Source organism: Chiroxiphia lanceolata, chromosome 2 (genome assembly GCF_009829145.1).
Source record: "Chiroxiphia lanceolata isolate bChiLan1 chromosome 2, bChiLan1.pri, whole genome shotgun sequence".
Lineage (NCBI taxonomy): Eukaryota > Metazoa > Chordata > Aves > Passeriformes > Pipridae > Chiroxiphia > Chiroxiphia lanceolata.
This window is the reverse complement of record NC_045638.1, coordinates 57,070,883-57,090,229: the sequence shown is the minus strand read 5'-3', so window position 1 is coordinate 57,090,229 and position 19,347 is coordinate 57,070,883. Positions and strand designations below refer to the sequence as shown.

General features: G+C 38.2%; 1 protein-coding gene and 2 long non-coding RNA genes across 11 annotated transcripts in view; 1 reads left to right on the top strand and 2 right to left on the bottom strand.

The window, feature by feature from the left end:
* The window catches only part of LOC116783189, a 41,845-nt gene extending 27,918 nt beyond the window's left edge, over positions 1–13,927 (top strand). For 2 of the 9 annotated variants that reach the window (XR_004355539.1, XR_004355526.1), the window contains 4 exons: positions 1,694–2,191; positions 2,309–2,449; positions 4,924–5,184; positions 13,839–13,921. The gene's annotated coding sequence lies outside the window, so the exon portion shown is untranslated. Of the gene's footprint in view, positions 1–1,693; positions 2,192–2,308; positions 2,450–4,923; positions 5,185–10,330; positions 10,515–13,838 lie in introns of all 9 variants that reach the window. The other 7 variants (XR_004355541.1, XR_004355535.1, XR_004355527.1 and 4 more) reach the window with 6 other exon arrangements.
* The window catches only part of LOC116783191, a 76,178-nt gene that overhangs the window by 56,313 nt on the left and 518 nt on the right, over positions 1–19,347 (bottom strand). The gene's annotated exons all lie outside the window — the stretch shown is intronic.
* On the bottom strand, positions 12,326–18,586 carry LOC116783193. Its single transcript, XR_004355556.1, has 3 exons — positions 18,146–18,586; positions 16,881–17,065; positions 12,326–13,164 (listed from the first exon to the last, which is right to left on the bottom strand). It is a non-coding gene; the product is annotated as an uncharacterized LOC116783193 (long non-coding RNA).

The following is a 19,347-nucleotide window of genomic DNA, read 5'->3' as shown; positions in this document are numbered from 1 at the left end:
TCGTTCTTATAATGACCTTGTAATTTGGAAATGCAAGTGAATTATATAAAATTATAATACTGGGATGCCCCTGAGTATAGTTTTTGAAAATTACATGAAACATCCAAACAAAATACTTGAAGTTATCCACTTCTCTCTGAGTACATTACATATTCTAAACCTAATGTCTGAACTACCAGAACTGGTAGTTCCTGTTTTGAGGAAAAGAGTAGTTTGAAGACTTCTGCAAAAAGGCATTCTGAAAAATCTTATGGCAGATACTGCAGGTACGACTGTCTGCTAGAGAAGTTTTCATAGACTGCTTCTCCCTTCATGGTGAATACACTCTGTGCCCATCACTCCTGCTTAAATAATCACTTGCTGGGGCATTGCCTCTCTATGTTTCCTGAGGAAGTGGGGGGACATAGTTTGTAAGAGCTGCTGGAAGCTAAGTTGGAATATGGGAAGGAGAAAATAACTGCATTCAGAAGTTTGGCCGAAGGGGTAGAGGCTTTTCTGGAGGTGGAGACTGGGTGTCTCTGAGCATGAGTGCAGTGCTGCTGGGAGGCCTTCAGCCTATGTACTCAGTGTATTGAGAGTACACCTAGGCATCATGCACATTTTGCAGATGGATAGATTAACTAGATTACAAAGAACAACTACTAAATTTCAGGAATTCATTGTGAAAGTAACCTATGACTAAACTATATGAATATTAAAAAGCAAAACCAAACTGTAGAAACTGCTTCTGAGAAGAACTTTCATATGTGACTGTGGTATAGTTCCGTGGTCTGCACAAGTGAAGTAGAGCAAAGAAGCAGAAAATCTGGGCTAAATGTCATAAACTGCTGTGCAGTTTATCACTTCCTTTTATTTTCCCCCCTTCTTTCCAAGGAAATAATTTGAAGATTCCTGGGATAAACTATTTGTGATTAAAAAAAGTAAAGAAACTAGATTCTCTAAAGGCAGGCATTTGGTAAAAAATGTGAAGACAGATCACCACTGCAGAATTGATCTTTTATTATCATACATCCTTTGTTTTACTTTTCTTGGTCCAGAATATTTCCTCTTTATTTAGGCAAAACTCATTGAAAACAATGTAAAGCATGACATACCTTTACCACAAACAAGTAACTGTGTAATCATCAAAGAGAGACTCCATAGCATACTTCAACTAGCAACAACCTTCTAACTCTATTTCAGCAGACATTGCCTTTTTTGAGACAATAGAGAGAGATACAGGCTTTGAGTCAAATCTCCCTTCTGTTATGCTTGATTCTCAGTGAAAAACTAGATTTATACCTGTCTGTCCATCCATCTATCTGTCTGCTTATTTATTAAGAATAGCATAATTCTTGTTTTAGCTATTAACTGTAAAACTAAGAAGATATATACAAAATCCCTGTTTTATCCAGTTCTTTGAAGAAAAGGAAAAAGTAAGAAAAAGTTACTTACTCTAGATTCAAAGAAAATTGTCATTACTCATTTCCAGAAAAGTTACTGAGATATAGAGATGTATTTTTTTTCAAGAGTCTGTGGGGCCTACTGCTCTACAGTAATTGTAAAATTTCAAGTAATGTTGATACTGCCATTTACAGATGAAGCAAAATCAAAGAACACTCATGCAAAATGGCCAGAGTAAAAGTCAGTGAATAAAATTGTTTTATTTGTGTTAAAATAAAGTCTGAAAAAGGAAAATTATTTCAATTTTCAGGTAAAGGAGAATCCATAGAAGAACAAGAGTGAAAACATTCTTGGAAAGCAAGATTTATAAGGCGTGTTTCAAAAGAGTTGTATTTGTTTAGTCAAGAGCAGAGTGGGGAAAATAATATGACATCTGAAGATCATTGTGAAGAAGATGGTCACCAATTGTCTTTTGTATCCAGTTGTGGAAGAACAGGAAAAAAGTTATCTTAGTTTGCAGTCAAAAATAACAGGCTACATATTTGGAAAATCCTTCTAAGTACGAGGACAGTTAAAAACTGGAACCAACCTATCTGTCAGTGATGCAGCATCTTCCTCACTGGCAATTTAGAATGGATTAGACAAAAAGTTTCTGTCATCAAAATGCTCTTACACCTATCTTCTTTTATAACTGTTGGCTCCACACAATAAATAATCTGGAATATTAAGAAGTAATTTGAGAAATAAGTTTGGAATGTGGAGATGAAATCGGATAGTCCGAACGCATGATAAATCATCATAAATGCAGGTATCTTTTTTTTTTTTTTGCTGAAAGATGTATTCTTGAATTTTGTATGCCTTTGTATATTTTAATTTTCACTTATTTGAATTTCAAAATTCGTATACATATAATTTCTATTTAGAGTTCATCAATAAGGATAAAGCATGTTACCTGTTCATACAAGCAGTGCTATTGTTCTGCTTACACTGCTTGGTTCTGTGGTCAGGAAGCTGGTCAATACCCTTTTTTCTTGGCTTCTAATTCTATCTAGCACACATTCCTCAAGTATGTATACCTTTGTAGGTATTACAGGGAAATATTCTGAATTCAAAACACATATAGTTTCTTTTAAGTCAGATATAGATGACTAGGGTTTATTATTTGACAGAATATCTGAAAAAGTCTGATTCCTAAACAAAACCAGAACTTTGATGGTGAATTTTACTTTCTGTGGTTAATGGACTATTTTTACAGTGATAAATAAAGTCTGTTAGTAATAAAAATGAAACCTAGTATCTGTGCTGTGATAATGGAACCCTAAAGTGAAATTAGTTAGTGATATTGGAAAATATCACTTGCATTTCTGCTCCAAACCTCAAGTTATTTTATTTTTCTGTACTAAAAAACAACATTAAAGAAAATGTATGGTTCATGTTACCAACATTCATGACCTTTATTAAAACAGGGACAATCCATGCTTTTGTTAGAGCATAAAATATATAACATAAGAGTAAGAATATTGAAGGAATGAGGATCATTTGACTATTCAGAATACTGACAGAATTCAGTCTATTCAGAATACTGGCTAGCATGTCTGTGCTTTCTAAGAAATCTGTTAGGTGCTTAAGGACTTATGTGTTCATATCAAACAGTAGTTAAAGTCTTCAAATTAAAGTGTTTATCTTCCAGTGGTTTTTCTTGTACTGGGTCTGTGACAGGAAAGGCTGTGAAAGTTTGCAAATGGACATTTTATTGTACCCTCACCCCTCAAATTGTGTTAGAAACATTTCAATTATTAGAAGCAGCTGTATTAAAAATGTGAATTGTGTACAGAGAATCAAGTAGCTTTCACTCAGTTAACATCCCGGAGAGGAAGATTAAATAAGAAAAGTAGCACCCCTTCACTTTTGTAGCTTGTTGTGTCTTGTTAACTTGATAAGGAACCAAGGGATTTGAGTATAACTTTTCTATTTAATACTACACTTGAATAGTTTAGATTTACCTGGCTTTGGTTTATGGTTTGGTTTTGGTTGTTTTTTGTTTGTTTGTTTGCTTGCTTGTTTTTGTTTCGTTGTTTCTTTGGTTTTTTGTTTGTTTGGTTGGTTGGTTGGTTGGTTGGTTGTTTTTTTAAAGTAGGAAGCATCTGCTTATGATATTTGAGAATTAACTTACAAATAGACCACCAAAGTCTTACAGCCTTTATAATACAAGCCGATCTGGAGAAAGATTGTTGTAAACTTGAATAGAATTATTCAAGAATATGACTTACATACCACTGCATCTTTATATTAATGCAGTTTATACAGAAGACAAACAGTATAGGTGAGAGAAGTTTTTGGAGGAACATGTCCAGCAAATAACTTTAGAATGTTTAGCTCACACTTTTTTACAAGCATAGGAAAATGTAATTCCTGGATAGAAGTGAATACTGCTTTAAAAAGGGCTCTGAAAGTTATGTGACTTGACTTCTCATGACAGTCAAAGAAGTAACTTACGATCCAAGATGTTTCATGAAGAAAGAATAATGGTTCTAAATTGCAAGATGCCTTGATCAATTGAACAAATGGAGAAAAAATGAAAAAAATACTAAGGCTCCTTTTACTTACAATTGAAACCTCAGGTTGTCTGGTTTTACTTGTGACAACTTGCTTCTCAACATGTATATTAATAGTTACTGTAAACGAACATTCATTTTTACAGTTGAAAATGCAAACTATATTTTAAGCTTTCCCATTTAATATTTTATTGAACAGTTTAAAAAAAAATGGCTGACTACAGAGAGTATTTACTTAACCAGAGGGGATTTATTATGATGAGAAATTTAGTTTTTCTGCATATCTTCAGAGGCCTGGCACAACTACTACAGAAATCAATCCCCAGCAAGGTGCCTGTGTCTCTTTTGCGTAGTATGAATACTCAGAAACATACAGAGTTAATAATATAGAACGATCTAACCTCCATTTTCAAAGGTGTTAATGAAATTATAATTTAATAATTTAAAAAATATTATTTACAGATTAAATAAGGACATTCAGAAACAGTAAGAATAATTAAAGTGTAGTTAGGAATAAAAAATATATGCACTTTGATTAAGTGTGGTAAACAGCACATATAAGGAAACTGGAATGATATAATATTTATTTAACTTGGCAGGAGAATCTATGATTGGAGGTAGAATTGGGAAAACATGGTGTGCAGTTATTCTGAGTTATTCTGTTTTAGCAGATTTAATAATGTAATGTAATCCCCATATTTAACGTAACCACAATTGGACTGAACAAAGTAGTACAAACTCTACATCAGAAAGAGATAGGTTGGAAAGTGTAAACGTTAGTGTTTAGGAGTGTGGATAATTTTTGTCCAGTTTTGAGAAATAGATAAGAAATTATGAAACAGATAATTATGAAAATATTTTATTTAGAAAACTAGAAATTGCGTTTATTGTAGTTTTGGGCTCTCCAGACTAACAGTGTGAGGTACAGCAACAGTATAAAGAAGTATTTACTTTATTAATGCAGTTTTTGTGTTACTTTGTATAGCCCAGTTTTCCACCCAAGTTGACCAAAGCACAGAGAGTTATTTTAATTGCCCAGTTTTTACAAAGAACATTAATAACTCATCTGGGATGCTTTTGGATGCCTCTTTGAGTGGTTGTGTAGATGGATTTCATTGCTGGTGTGCATGTGTCCCTGGAGCACAAGGACAAATTATTTGGATAAGCAGAGTCCATTAAATGGTATCAGCAGACTACTACTTGAAGCACCTTCATGTTCACTGTCCTCAGGGCGTTAAATAGCCATGTGAGTACAACCATTGATGATTTCATTATTTTCATCATACCACAGAGATGGAAATAATGCAGTACATGCACTGTGTGATTTACTTAACTTTATTTGTGATAGTATAATTAATTTCATGGAGTAAATTAAATCCCCTTATGACCATTAGCAAAATACAGTTTGAGTTAACATACTAGATATATCTCTTTATATATGGATAAAGGAGTCATAGGTTACTGGGGTTTAAGATTTTCTTTAATGTGATCCTTTGGAGAGCAAGATATCCCATAGTAACATTTCCTCTTTCCAAGAGGAAACATACAGCAGGGGAGGAAGAGACCTCCTTCTTAAACAGTCCCTTTGTTGCTAAATTCCACGAGTAAAGCTATAGTTATGATTTAAGACAGTCTCTCTTATTCAGTGTCCTAAAAGCTGTGATTCTGATCTTCTGGGACATATCCAGTATCAGGGTCCACTTGTATTGGCAGGGAAGACTGGTGGAGGCAAGAAGAATGTGATTCTCAACACAAGTTGCTGCCCAGGCATGTAGCAAGGGATGAAAAATTCATCAGCAATATGGCATGTCTTTGATTTGTGTATTTTAAAGTCCGGGTCCTAAAAAGATCAATTTTATTACTTGAATACCCTGGCATTCCCTGCAGGGGCCTTGATAGTGACTGGCTTTGTGTTAAGTGCTTTATGTATTTATAGCCCTGATAATAGCAATTGTCTTTGTATTTCAGTACTGTGTCATACCTAGTGCTGAGTGACTTGCTGGCCTCATGGCTTTTCTCTCTCATATTCTATAACAAGCTATCAAGTTTATTAGAAACAATAAACAGCAGAAATAGGTTTCCTTCTATGACTGATTGCAGAAGTAAACGTACCATTACAAATCAGTGACAGGGCCTTCTGTCTCTACAACTTTACCGAAAGGGTGAGGGGGCTGGCAGTTCTGTGTCAACTATCGGTGCCTCAGCAATTTCATTTGGTATTTCAAATTCAGACTGGAGTAGTATCCATAATCTCCTAACCAATCACTAATCCTCAGGGATTTTGAACTGCCAGCCTACAAGATGTCTATTTTTACATAGGGATCCATGCAGCAGAGAAAAGACCTTGGATTCCTCATAGGAACTCTAGATTATATTAGAGTGCTACTCTTCAGTCTTTGTTGTGAAACAAACAGGAATTTTCTGTTGACTTTGCGCTGCCTCCTCCCAGAAAAAGTAGCCATCATCACAGCGTGCCTCAGCAGATAAAGGACTGAGGTGCAGTACCACAACAGATCACTGATTCAGTTCACACAAGTCTAAAACTATATGATCAACAGTTCTTAGACTTACAAAAACAACATTGATTTAAAACGCTTGGTTATGGTTTTGCTGTTATACATCATATTATCAAGGGCTTTTTACTTCCCAGAGGAGAGATCCTAGACAGCAACAGGTCCACTAAATCAGCTTCTAGGTCATCTTTTAAGATCAGTGAAAACATCTCAGCAATTATAGTCTCTCCCAAAACATTTTGTACTTTATCTACATTGTGCACAAAATTGATTAAAGGCACAGCCTTGCAATGACCTGATACATGCTGCATCAGATGTCTGGGGTACATAAAGAAGTCCTTTCCTCATTAAACTTTGAACAAATGACACTTATTACAGTGTCACCTTCATACCTCAAAGTACTAAGGGTCTGGGTGACAGAGAGAGGGATTTGCTCCCATTCAAATCTCTGGATGTTCAGGAGATGCTTTCTCTCCATATAATTATTTCAGTCAGTACCCTCTGTCTTGAACAGAAAGTAAATTTGAGTTTGTTTTTCAGGGACTTCCCAAACAAGTGCCAATAGTTAGTGTGATAATTAATTATCTATTTGTCAACAAGCCATTGAGGGTCAAGAACTTTCATGTGACATATGGCTCTGAGTTAAACCAGTCAGAACCAGGCAACATTTGGGATTAGGGCCGATAATGTTAGAAGCTCTCGAGCATTTCAAACCTTCAGCATATCTAACCATTGTAGCAGGGAGTCAACAGGACTGACCTGTCTTCCAGAGTTATGTTTTTCAAATGGGGACTTTTAAATGTGTGCTTGTTCATAACAGATACAAATAGGTGTCTGTTCTAACTAGAAGGATGCTGAGAGCTCCTGACAAAATGTTTTGTTTACCTGTTTAATAATATGGGCTTTGCGTGCCTTTTTTTGTTTGTTTTTTTTGCCTTTCTTTGTGTCTTGTGAAACTTTCAGTACATTCTCTTTACCTGCTTAGCCAGACATACTGTTCTGAAATAATAATCAGATCCTGCAGCCAAACCCAGTAGGATTATAGCTGATAGACTGGGCGTTGCTTAGGTGAAATCTGCTGACAGAAACTATTTTGCAACAGTACAGATCATTTTGTGTCAAATAGAGTCACTTTAGAGTTACTCACAAACCTAAATGAAAAGACTTTCTGTTTGAGTATCCTGGCATCATCGGTATCCCTTAACCTCTTCTACTTCAGTAGCATGGGGCTGTGCAATAGCTTTGACACTAAGTGGAGTTAACATATTTTCTCTCAAAGTCCATTTTTTCTGCAATAGCTGCTTATCTTCTTCTGTAGAGCGGTACAATATACCTTACCTTGCAGTAAGATTTCTAAAAGGCTGTTGTTTATATTTTTACCTAAGAACGGAGACCTCTCTTACCTATCTGTATAATTCTTTACTAACAGAAACTGGGCTTTCCTGCCTGCTTGAGAAATATTTCTGTGCCTTGTAAAGCACATAGTAGGGAAAATGGGAGTATACTGCATAGGTATGTATATATGACTCTCCTACTGAAATAATAGGAAACTCTCAAAAGCTTCTGCTGGTTTTATTATGATGTTAATTGTGTCCACTTAAGGTCTCCTGCCAAACTCAAAGAACAATGCCCTTCTCCTTTAGAGGAGGCTTGAACTACTTTATCTTCAGTTTTCTGCTTCATATTTTAGATAGAGTTTACATTGCTTCCTTGAGCTTTAGTTATTACAAGTAATTTGCTTTGAATGGGGCTGATTTATGTGGATTGGCAAATTTTCTTATCTTTGTTTCCACTCCCTGCTATTTTTTTAGATTCTGCTTGCAGAAAGACCAGCAGGGTTTTAAGAGCACAATATGCACGACTGCATCTTTTCCTCTAATGCATCTTCCCTAACAGTGGAAAAGAATGGCTCTGTCAGAATGTGCTCATCTAAGCTTCCAGTTCTCAAGATCTTGGAAGGACTTCTTTGCAATAGCAGCTTCAGCATCTGCCACAGATAGCAGGCAAACTGGTGGTTGATTGGCAGACCTAAGAAGAAAGAGGTTTCCAGACCAGGGGCAATGGAGTCTTCTTCAGACTGTAATTACAGCACCTCTCTAACAAATACCAAAATTTGCCTCTTCAAAATAGCAATAAATGTTTTAAAATCACAGACAAAAAGTATGGACAGGAACCAACTTTTCACCTTCTCTATCAATAAATAAATGAGGGTGCATCAGAGGACACTAGCAGTAGGCATGTTCAAAGCAAATAATACAATAAATTATATTAGCTTACATGTTCATGGGTAATATACTCACAACATTATGTAACTAATGACAGTATGGATTAAAGAAGTTCTCATTGATCTAAGGAGAGACTGCACAAGACCCTGGCAGAGAGATCTAGTAAAGGTCACTAACTAGACAAACCACATCAGGTTCAGGAAACCCTCCAAACTAAAACAAAGTTGGATGCTGGAACCTATGGACATTATCAAATGTGCTTGTCCTGGGCCTGCTGTTCACTGAGAGAATATTTGGATAAGAATTGGCTTATGACAGCTGTTGTAGATAGGTAAATGGGCCAACTGTATGCCTGGCCTGAACCAGTCTGACCTCTCTAGTATTCTTAAAGTAAAGTTTATTTATGCATCTTGACCTACTCACAGTCTTTGCAAAAATGAAACAAAATACTTTTAGGACCTTGCCCTCTTTAAAATTCAATCAACTATAGTCAATCTCAGTCATTCTCATTCCTTTTACTGCACACTCAGCTTTGCTAACTTCATAGTCTGTAGTATTTCAAAGATTTTATAACACGTTAATGAAATGCCTCTACTTCTCCTCTTTTTCCTCACTTAATTTTGCCTTCACCTAACCCAAAATTTCTTCATTTTCATCTCTCTAGAAACTTGTTGCTACCACTGTAATTCTGAGTAGTGACTTCTCTTGTTCCTTATGCTGGCCTTCAGATTTTCTTTATTACAAAGGAAATCTTTGAGCCTGCCAAAGAGAATAGCAAGAAAATTAATAGAAAATCTGTGGGATAGTGTTGTTTCCATCACAGTAATTTGGGAGGAGGAATTTCATTCTGATCCTTGTAAAGTGAATAAATCAAATCCACAGATCTATTCCAAAATACAGCAAGCCAGGATCAAAGCCTTTGGACATTCTCAGAAATAACTTTCCTTCTCTTCCTTTAAACTTAGGAAGTTGTCCTGACAGTTAGCTTATCCTCCTAAGTCACTTAGTAAGGACAAGGAAATTTAATGGGAAGTCTCTATTTTTAGCAGAGATTGAGGTGGTCAATGCTTATGTTCGGTTCCCTGGTTAGCCAGAAGTCCTTCCAATTTTCAGTAGATAGGCATAGGTGCAGCTAGAGCTTGGGGAGGGGAAGAATGGATGGAGGAACAGGGCAGGATCTAGAACTCACCATAGCATCCTTTTAACCTGTGCCTCCTGCTTCTGGTAAATCTGCACCTGAACAGCCAGTGCACCAAAAAAAAAAAAAACCCTATCCTGTTTGTTTTCTTATTTCCACCACCTCAGGTGTTGAGGAAATGAAGGCAAACCTCTGTTCCAGGACTCTATCTCTTTAACTTTGTATGTACACCAACAGGCACAGTAGGAACCCATTCTGGTTTGAACATACTGTAGTGCAAATGGCTGACAAAAAAGAAAGGAAGGAATTCACATTTTCTGTTATTTTTGTGGCCTCCTGGAATGATTAATATGTGTTTAAGGAATTCTATAGATACACTTTATTTAAATTAAATGTTGGTTTTTTAACAAGACTGCTTGATTATGAAAGTAGGGAGCCAGTATTAAAGTTAAATTTACTATAGTATTTTAAAATAACACAATAAAAATACTGAGTTGCATGTTTTTTACGCCGAAGTTTTAGATAAAGTCAAACCGCTGAAGGGATGGAAGTCACTGGCAGAGCAGTTGGAACTATAACCTGCAGAATGTGGAACCTGCTTCTGATAGCTTTTCCTTTTCTCTTTTAATGTACTCATCCAGTTTATGTTAATGACTAGTATGTTCAAAGTTGAAAAATCCATTGGGAGATGAAAAAGTAGGTAATGTCATTTGTTCTCTTCAGGTCCACGAATGAAGTCTGTAAGAGGATGAGACGTACTAGTTCCAAAGTCTTGAAGGTTGTGCTAGCCAGAAACAATCATTTAAGTTCACCAACTAGCAGTGATCAGTTCTTGCTGAATGAATCTGTTTTCAATGGAGCATGTTCTGATAACTTTTTTTTTCTTAAATGTTATGTACATTTATGGTTATTTAATTTAACTGATAAAACATGAAGGGCTCTTTATTACATTTGGATTGAATTCCATTTTCCATCTATGCACACACTTTTATAAATTATAATTGGAAGACCAAGTCATGGTAAAGAGAAGCCATTAATTTTATATTATAAAATGTAAAAATTAAGAATCACAAGTTCATTATATAGATGGTTAAATAAAAATTTTACAGGCTTGAAATCACAATCTGGATAGCAAAAAGAATCATATTTTGTAAAGCGGTTATATTTAGTTGAATAAGGGCCTTTAAAAAAAAAAAAAAAAAAAAAGGAAATGTAAAACCAGACCAAAATAGGCTTACTAAGACAAAGTTCTTATCCTTTCTGTTTTAAAAGGTAGCTAGAATTGATAATTGAACTCAGGGACACAAACCAATTCATCCAGTCTACTTATAACATGCACTTGTAGTTCTGGGTCCTAAACAAACACAATATGGGCCTTGCAAGTGCTTTAGAAAGTCCTGGTTATAATCAGTTGTCCAGGAGTCCCCTCTGACTCCGCACAGGCCCTCCTTCGTTTTAGAACAAAACCCCAGCAGCTGTTGCTTATATGAGCCATCGTGGTGCAGAAAGTGCAACCCTTTGCTGCTGCTGCTGCCACCGCCTCCCTCGGTTTCCTCACTGTGTGTAGGGAGAGAAACCTGCATCTGCAAATTACATTCAGAGCAAATCAAAGAAAGCTGGGCAGCTGAGTTACTGAGACCTGCCTCAGAATAAGGCAGAAGGAGATGACCTAGGGTTAGATGACCCTGACTATCAACTGTGTTGCCTTGACAAATAGTAATTGCTTGACAATTGCTCTAGGGTTGGAAAACATATATTATCATGTTCATGCTGTATCCACTGATAGAGGTTGTTTTCATTACACATACTGGATATTTCTAACTCCACTGAACCTACTGATATATGAAAACATAGATAAGTTCAAACTAGAGGTCTCGAACTTGAAAGTCTGAAACTTGAAAGTCTCTCCTTTGTTCGAGTTATTCCTTTTGGCTGGCGGATGTCTGTCTTTGACTCAAGAATCGGTCTATGTCCAGCATCTACAGTGGTCTTTGGAATGCTTTTTTCTTTTTTTTTTTTTGGAATGCTGTCTTTGTTGGAGCTGGAGAAGTTTCAGTGAAAGAATATCTCGGTTTTGTGCTTCGTGAATGCTATTGTAATAATTATTTCCTTGTATAGGTTTCAGCGTTAAGGCTGTTGAACACATTAAAGAGCAGTCCACACTCACAGCTCAGTATTTAAGGCATATGCAGAAGTTCAGCAATAATTACATATTTATACACTGTAAGAACTTAAATTTTTTGGTCTGTACTGTACAGAACTTCCTTTGAACTACTGCCTACAGTTACTGTTTTCTCCCCTTTCGGCAAAAGTTTTAGTGATAATGTGAACATGAGCCTCTTTCAGTAGAAAACAATTTTATTTTATTTGAAATAAAGTATTCCTTTTTCTGAAAGTTGCTGGGACTCTCCCTGTAATAATCTTATCTTATGCTTTTCCTTATTCCTTAACACATCTGCTTAAGTATCAAGAAACTTCTCAGTTCAGGAAAGGCTGTAGAGAAATACACAGATTATAGGAAATTTTGGGGACTATAAATCGCTCTAAATAAAGAAAGGAAGGGTAGGCAGTATGCGATGTATAGCACTCACGTGGTTAGAGAGGTGTATGCTCGCTGTATTAAAGGAAAGGCGGCAGGAGTCTGTCAGAGGTCAACACATAGTCACTCATGACCTCAGGGGCATAGACACGTAGAATCCTTGTGACATGATTTGCAAGAGAATGTGTGGGCTTTGATTTCAACCATTTACACACCATCAGAAAGTAGATAGGAGACTGCTTTCTTATTTGGTGAAGGCTTCAGTCATCCAACTCAATATCTTCCATTAAACTTCTTATCTTTCCCTCCATTTTCATGTACCTCTTGCATGTTTCCAGCAGGCTTCCCTTTAGAAGGATGACTCTTATGCATGAGAAAAGGAGAATTTTGCTACTACCTGTAAATTTTTTGTCATGTGACACAACTTGTCATGATTTAATTCTTACTTTCAAATGGAGTATCTGGCCAGTCTATATGTTGAAACTGTGTATTATTAACAACTAAAATTGTAATACCGAGGTGTAACATACAGCTTTTATCTATAGACCTCAAGCTTCTTTTAAGCCTGCAATGAGATTTTACTCCTTGTAAACTCTCAGAGCTCAAGTAGAAGTGGCTGAGGCAAGATTAACAGGATTTATACCTTCTCACTGTTGGGCCTCTCAACAGCTCTTCTAGCCTCCAAGTGCTACTGACTCACCCAGCATTCATGCAGTGCTTTGTACTGACTCTTCCACTGCATCCAAAACCTTCCCCTATTCCAACAGGAGGAGGCTCATGACTTCCTTCCATAGTTCCTCCAGGAGGATCCCTGGTGAGATACGAGGCTTTTAGTGCCCTTTCCCAGTTCAGGTCTCATATCTAATGTGAAGAGTGTGGAAGACTGGTGAGGATTTCAGTCATTGTAATTTTGGGTTTCTTTTTTATGTGGGGGTATGACACAACATGAGAACTCCTTTAAGAGAGATCTTCATAGCTGGGTTAGCCTTCTGACATTCAGTAGTCACAGCTAACTAGGTGCCTTGCCTCGGGAACTGTTACAGATTTTCGCTTATTTCGGATCTTACCTATTTTAGACTTTTTATAACCCTAGGATGTGTGCATGGTGCATCCTATAAGCATTATTTTGTCTCTTAGATTCAGTGAGAGGTAGAACAGTTTTAATTGTCCCTATCTATCAAATTTAATTGTCCCTCCTATCAAAAAGCCAGTGGTGAAATTCTGAGTTGAGGAAAGGATTATGGCCCTTGTTTAAACTCCCGTTCAAACCTTGGCCAAAACACCATCCATCTTCCACTCTGATGTAGATTTAACATCAGCAGTATGATTTAACTTGAAGTGTCTGTAAGACCAGTGAGTAGCAATCTGCGCTCAGATGGTAGGATAAAGTGATTATATTCCTTAGTGTGTTAATCAGTTCAGTTTATTTAGCGTGTTCAGGAAATTATCCTAAGTTGCTTAATTTCTTTTTTAATTTATTTACAGGTCTACTTTACCTGTAGAGCTGACCTATTGTGATAGTTGTTTTATGACTTGCATCAAGTGTGAAGCATTCAAAGCATGTGTCAAGGTAAGTTATTTCAATAATATTGTTATTCATATATGTCCCTAAAATATTGTGTGTTTTTTTGGGAGAAGTTTTTGTCGCTCAGTTGAAGGCTCAGCTTTGTTGATAAGTCATGGTCCTAACTAAAGGATGTTATGAAGCAGTCTGAACTCCTGCGGGGAGCTCTGAAGAGATTTTCTCCCAGTGCTTGCCAATATACTGAGGAAGTGTGGTGTACTGCACCAGCTTTTAAAATAGTGCAACCTGATCCTTCTTTACAGCTCAAGGGGTGGGGGTGGAGAGCAGAGGTGAAAGAATAGTAGTCCAGATCCTTTCTTCCCATTTGGGTCTGGTTTTCTCTATTGAGTGAAGAGAGCATTAATTGTGCATGACCATAATGAGAAGGTACCCTCTGCTCTCACCCTTCACATTTCTTATGGCGTAGGCCAGGTTTAATCCAGTCTGTGTTAGGAGAAACTAAATACACTTTACATTGTCATAATGAGCTTCCCCCTCATTTTCATTTTCCCTCACTGGTATGTAAATCATTGCTTGTAAGGGATTGAAATTTGTAGAAGCTATAAAACCAAAGTGATTGCACTAATGTAGTTAGTTAGTCTGCAGTGTTTGTCACTCTGTTTAGAGTTGTAAAACTAAGATGAAATGCACTTCAAATCAAAAGAGACTATCTAGTATTTCTCCATCCAACTAATAAAAGTAAAATTGACAATTAAAGAAAGTACTAAACAGATCTTTTAAAACGAGGGATGGACAATGTGCAAGTCAGGAATTGTTTTGTTGAGAATTTCAGCTTGTGGGTAGGTTTTTAAAAGTTATCCAGACATAGGAGTTTATAGATTTAACTTGGAAAGACTACCAAAATTAATATTTAGTCAGCAGTTGTGACAGCCAATCAGTACACTGTCATGCAGTGGAATCTTTGTGAAATTTACTGTTTTATAAGAAAGGATTTTCATGCAAATACCACATTCAGCCCCAAATGAGGATACTAAGAGTCCTGAAAAAGTACAGTGGTCTCGATATTCTGTTTTGATAGCTAGTGTTGCCTAGTTCTCAGCACATTTATTTTTTACTGCTTCATGCAGTCTAAAGGCATATTTCTCATCTGATGAACTACTACTGATTTCCTAATTCCATTCCTCTTTTACAAATGTTTGTTTGTACCTGTATCCCTGCTGAGAGCACTTTTTTAATCTATGCCAGGTGTATATTGTTTCACATTATGTATGCATTTTGAAGTAATGCCCTGATTAGCTAATATCGTCTATACTTACTCAAAATGTTAGCTGTACGTGTATAAATATGAATGAAAACTACTACAGTGCTTAAAATTTCGTAGATATATATTGCTTTTTATGAAGCATAATGCCAAATTTGAAACTGTTCTATCACAGATCTATCAATATAGCTAGAGGATAAGACCCAGAATCCAGAAGTAGGTTTAAGAGAAGAAACTCAGGAAAGTAATTACTGCTCATTTCCAAATACTAGAAATGAAACCTGCATAAAGGTTATCCAAGATGCTATCAGTCTTCAGTTAGAAGGATCATGCCATCACTGGCTAACTGCTGAAGGAAGCGAGAGTTTTCTTTTCTTAACCACTTTGCACAAAACACCAGTTACTATAAAAGGATAGCTGGAGCTGTGCTGCTTTCTTCCTGTGCCTCAGGCTCCATTTTTTTTAACTTTTTTTTCTCCCCCCGGTATCTTATTCATTGTAAATAACTACTGCACTTTCCTGCTGTTAATAGTATTGTCATATGGCTGCAACAACATAAAATGGACACTTTGGATAACATAAGAGCTGGGTAGAAGCTTCTAAAAAGCAGTAACTGGACTTACAGTCTTGTTAGTTATGCATGGCTGCTGCTTGTTAAAGTGCTACTGTGCAAAAGCTGAAACACTGGAACTGCCTGCTTGCAGAACCAGGAAAACTATGCTGTCTGAATCAGTCAAACTTCCAAATGCAAGTTAGTAACACCCTTTACAAATGAAAAGATATAAATGTGTTTAGAGTTTTAAAGGAAAGCTTTAGAAATCCATAGCATTTTCTCTGGTCACCAGAGAAAACTGCTTGTTATCATCGGGAATTATGGGACTGCATTTTTTAAAAGAACTGGTGGGTGAAGTACAGACTTAGGTGGCAAAAAAAGTTAAAAGTATCAGGCACCAAATGGTACAGTCAGAGTGGTCACAGATACAACACTACAGCAGGAGTTGACTGATAATCTTTTTCAAGTGTGAAAAAGGAAAGTAATGGTCATTCAGATAATCATGTGCTAAATTACTCATTTGTGTACTTCAAGTATCAAAAGAAAAGGATACTTAGATAAATTAATCGTAAGCAAATCTTATTTTATAAACAAAAAAATTATCTTGATCTTGCAGACCTATAAAGCCTTCATACTCTAACATAAAATTAAATAAAACTACATACTGTATATAGTAAAATACAAGTTTCAACTTCCCAGTGAGTTAATACAAATTCACTTTTCTTTGAACTCTAGTGACTCAACTCTAATCTCCAATGCTTTTTGATAGTTTAAACCAGAAAGAGCTATCAATATGAGAAAGTGTGTATGTGTGTGTGGCATAGATTTATACACACAGACACAGGACAGGACACACACAGACATATATATACCTTGTTCCCTTAATGGGTTAATTTAGGATATACATATGTAATACAGAGAAAGTATGCTGATATTTTAATTGCTGAACACCAATACTTTTACATGTGGAATATTGAATTGACATTTGTTATCATCTCTGGGAATGTGACAGATCTATGGAACAACTAATACCAATTCAAGGCCAGAATGTGAGGGCAAAGTGGGTTTGAGGCACACAGAAACTTAGCTCATGGTAATGGGAGTTGGCTCCAGTTTCTATGCCTCAGTCAATTAAGCCACATCCCTACCCAAGCTGCTTTGTCAGTCCACACTAATACATCTACCCACCTTTTGTTTTCAGAAAACAGGCAGTGTTGGGGCTTGCTTTCTACTGTTGCCACTTTGATTTCTCTCTGTGACAAGCTCCAGAGCCACGAAGGCAGCCTGGCGCCAACACTCAAGCTCCAAGTGCAGCAGAAGTAGGGAGCCTGCAGGAGCCAGTCACAGCTCTCGGGCACTGGCCAACCAATTGCCTGTAGAAGTTAGCATGCTTAGTTGACACTGATCCCTCAAGGGACTAGCTACCAGCTAACAAAAACTGGAGCACAGGGCTAGCCAAGCATAGATTCTCTGTGACCCTGTGTCAGGCCTGTCATCCTGTTGTAAAAGCCAGCTATGTACCTCCCTTGCCCTTTGAGACTCCCAGGGAATCCCCAAGTGAAATGGGGGGGAGGGGAGGTATCTACATCTACATGTCTCTTGACCCATCTTTTTTAAAAAAAAACAAACAAAAAACCAAGATGATGGACTGCTTTAAAAAGGCATATTAATTTCTTTTATGAAGGCTTACTACAATAAAGCAAGAATAATTTGGTCCATTAATTATAGATAATGGAAAATGTGGAAGTATCTATGTGGTTAAAGAAGTGAGCATACTGTCATTGATGGTATTATGACTGTTGTATATAGCTGGGAAAGACAGACATTCAAATATTACTGGTAGATAAGATATTAGAAGCCAGGAGTTCTATTAAAGGCTATTAATATTGCTGAGGGTAGAAATCCTCATTTGCTTGTGCAGAGGAAATAGAGCAAAGATACACCACAGCAGAGAAAGCTAGCAGGACAAAGGAGATACTATTGACTCATTCCAGACTGCCGACTTAGCAGCTCTCAACTTTGTTTCCTTTTAACTTTTGTAACAGTAGGAGCTCAAAGCTTCTCAGTCTATTTCTGCACAAATAGAAACACCCAGACTTCAAAAAGTAATACGCTTTGAAGAAACCCAAACCATTAACACATTAAAAACTGTGTGTACTATTAAACAGGGCTTCATGGTTACTTGAATTTTGCAACAAGTAATTGCTGATGTTTTTAGCAATAATTTTTACACTGCTGCATTCTGGCAGACAAATCGTGAAAATATCAATTTGTGAAGCACTTTTTGTTGGTTTTAGTGTGATACAGTTTTATGGACTTTGCAGTGGGTAAGTACTGCTTCAATATTTTCACAGACTGAGTAACACTACAGACACTTTTTCCCAACACAGTAGCATATTGCAACAAGTTTCTAACCCTATAACATTACACTTGTAACACTGGGGAAAGCATACCATGTGTGGAATTTAGGTTTTGTCCTCGGTACTTAAATCTATATCTCTTTAAAAAAAAATTATTGTCCAGTCTGGACAATGGAGTGTCCAGGGCCATCAGTATGACAGCTTCTACGCCGACGGTTTCCCTGTGCCAGTCACTTAAGGAGCATGTTTCCCGGCAAGAGACCGGCCCCCGCGTCCCAGCTCGCTCTCGGACGGGTGTCCGGGACTCGAATCAGCAGTGTAATTTCACAGACACCCCACGCTTACAAATACACCTCGTCTCTCCCACGAGAAATCCCTTCTCGGGCGTACAGTAAGCGCTTAAAACGTCAGAAAACGTCATAAACGCAAACTAATCGGCATCGTGTCAACCACACCGGTGCTGGGGCGTGTGAGTTAGATTTAACTTTTGAAGTGTTTAGTCTTGGGCTCGGCGGGGCTCTGCACTCCCCCCTCTCCGTGGGGCCGCGCACGGCCGCGGTGCCCGCGGGGCGCGGAGCGGGGGCAGGAGCGGGCGGGGCACCCGTGTTCTGCCGCGGCGTCGGGGGGCCGCGCCCCCCCCCCCGTTGGCGCGACGGGCTGTCACTCAGGCGACGTCACAATACGGCTGTGTGAGCGCTGTAAACACTCGGGCGGGCGTGTGTGTGTGAATGACGCGGGGGAGCGCCTCCCCACCCCCGATCTCCCCCACCCCAGTGTGGCACCGAGCCGGCGCGGGTGGGGGGTGGGGGGGGTGTGTGAGGCGCGCCCCCGGTTGTTTCCCTGCGCGCATGGTAGCGGCACGAAAGGTAGCATCACTGGAGCAGGGGATGATGTAATTCTCCCTCCGGCCAGTGACTGCCTGCGCTTGCACCGATCCGACTTGCAAACCGGAGGGGGGGGTGGTGGTGTTTTACGCGTGATCGTATCAACATCTCCTGACCGCGCACCCCCACTCCCCCTTTAAACCCCGCTCCGCTCATCCCTCCCCTCCCCGGGGCACGGAGGAGGGATGGGGTTGTGGGGGAGGAGGGGAGCCCCGCGCCGTGTGTGAAGGGTAAACACGCCAGTGAGAGCCGCGCCGAGCGGTAAACAAGTCTAAGGTGCCCTCCCGCCGCACGACAACTTGCAGCGGGCGGGGTGTCCCCCCCCGCACACACACACGCACGCACACACACTTCCTCTTAACAAAAGCCCGTTTAATATCAGCGTCAGCTTTTGTTCGGCGGCTAGCGGCA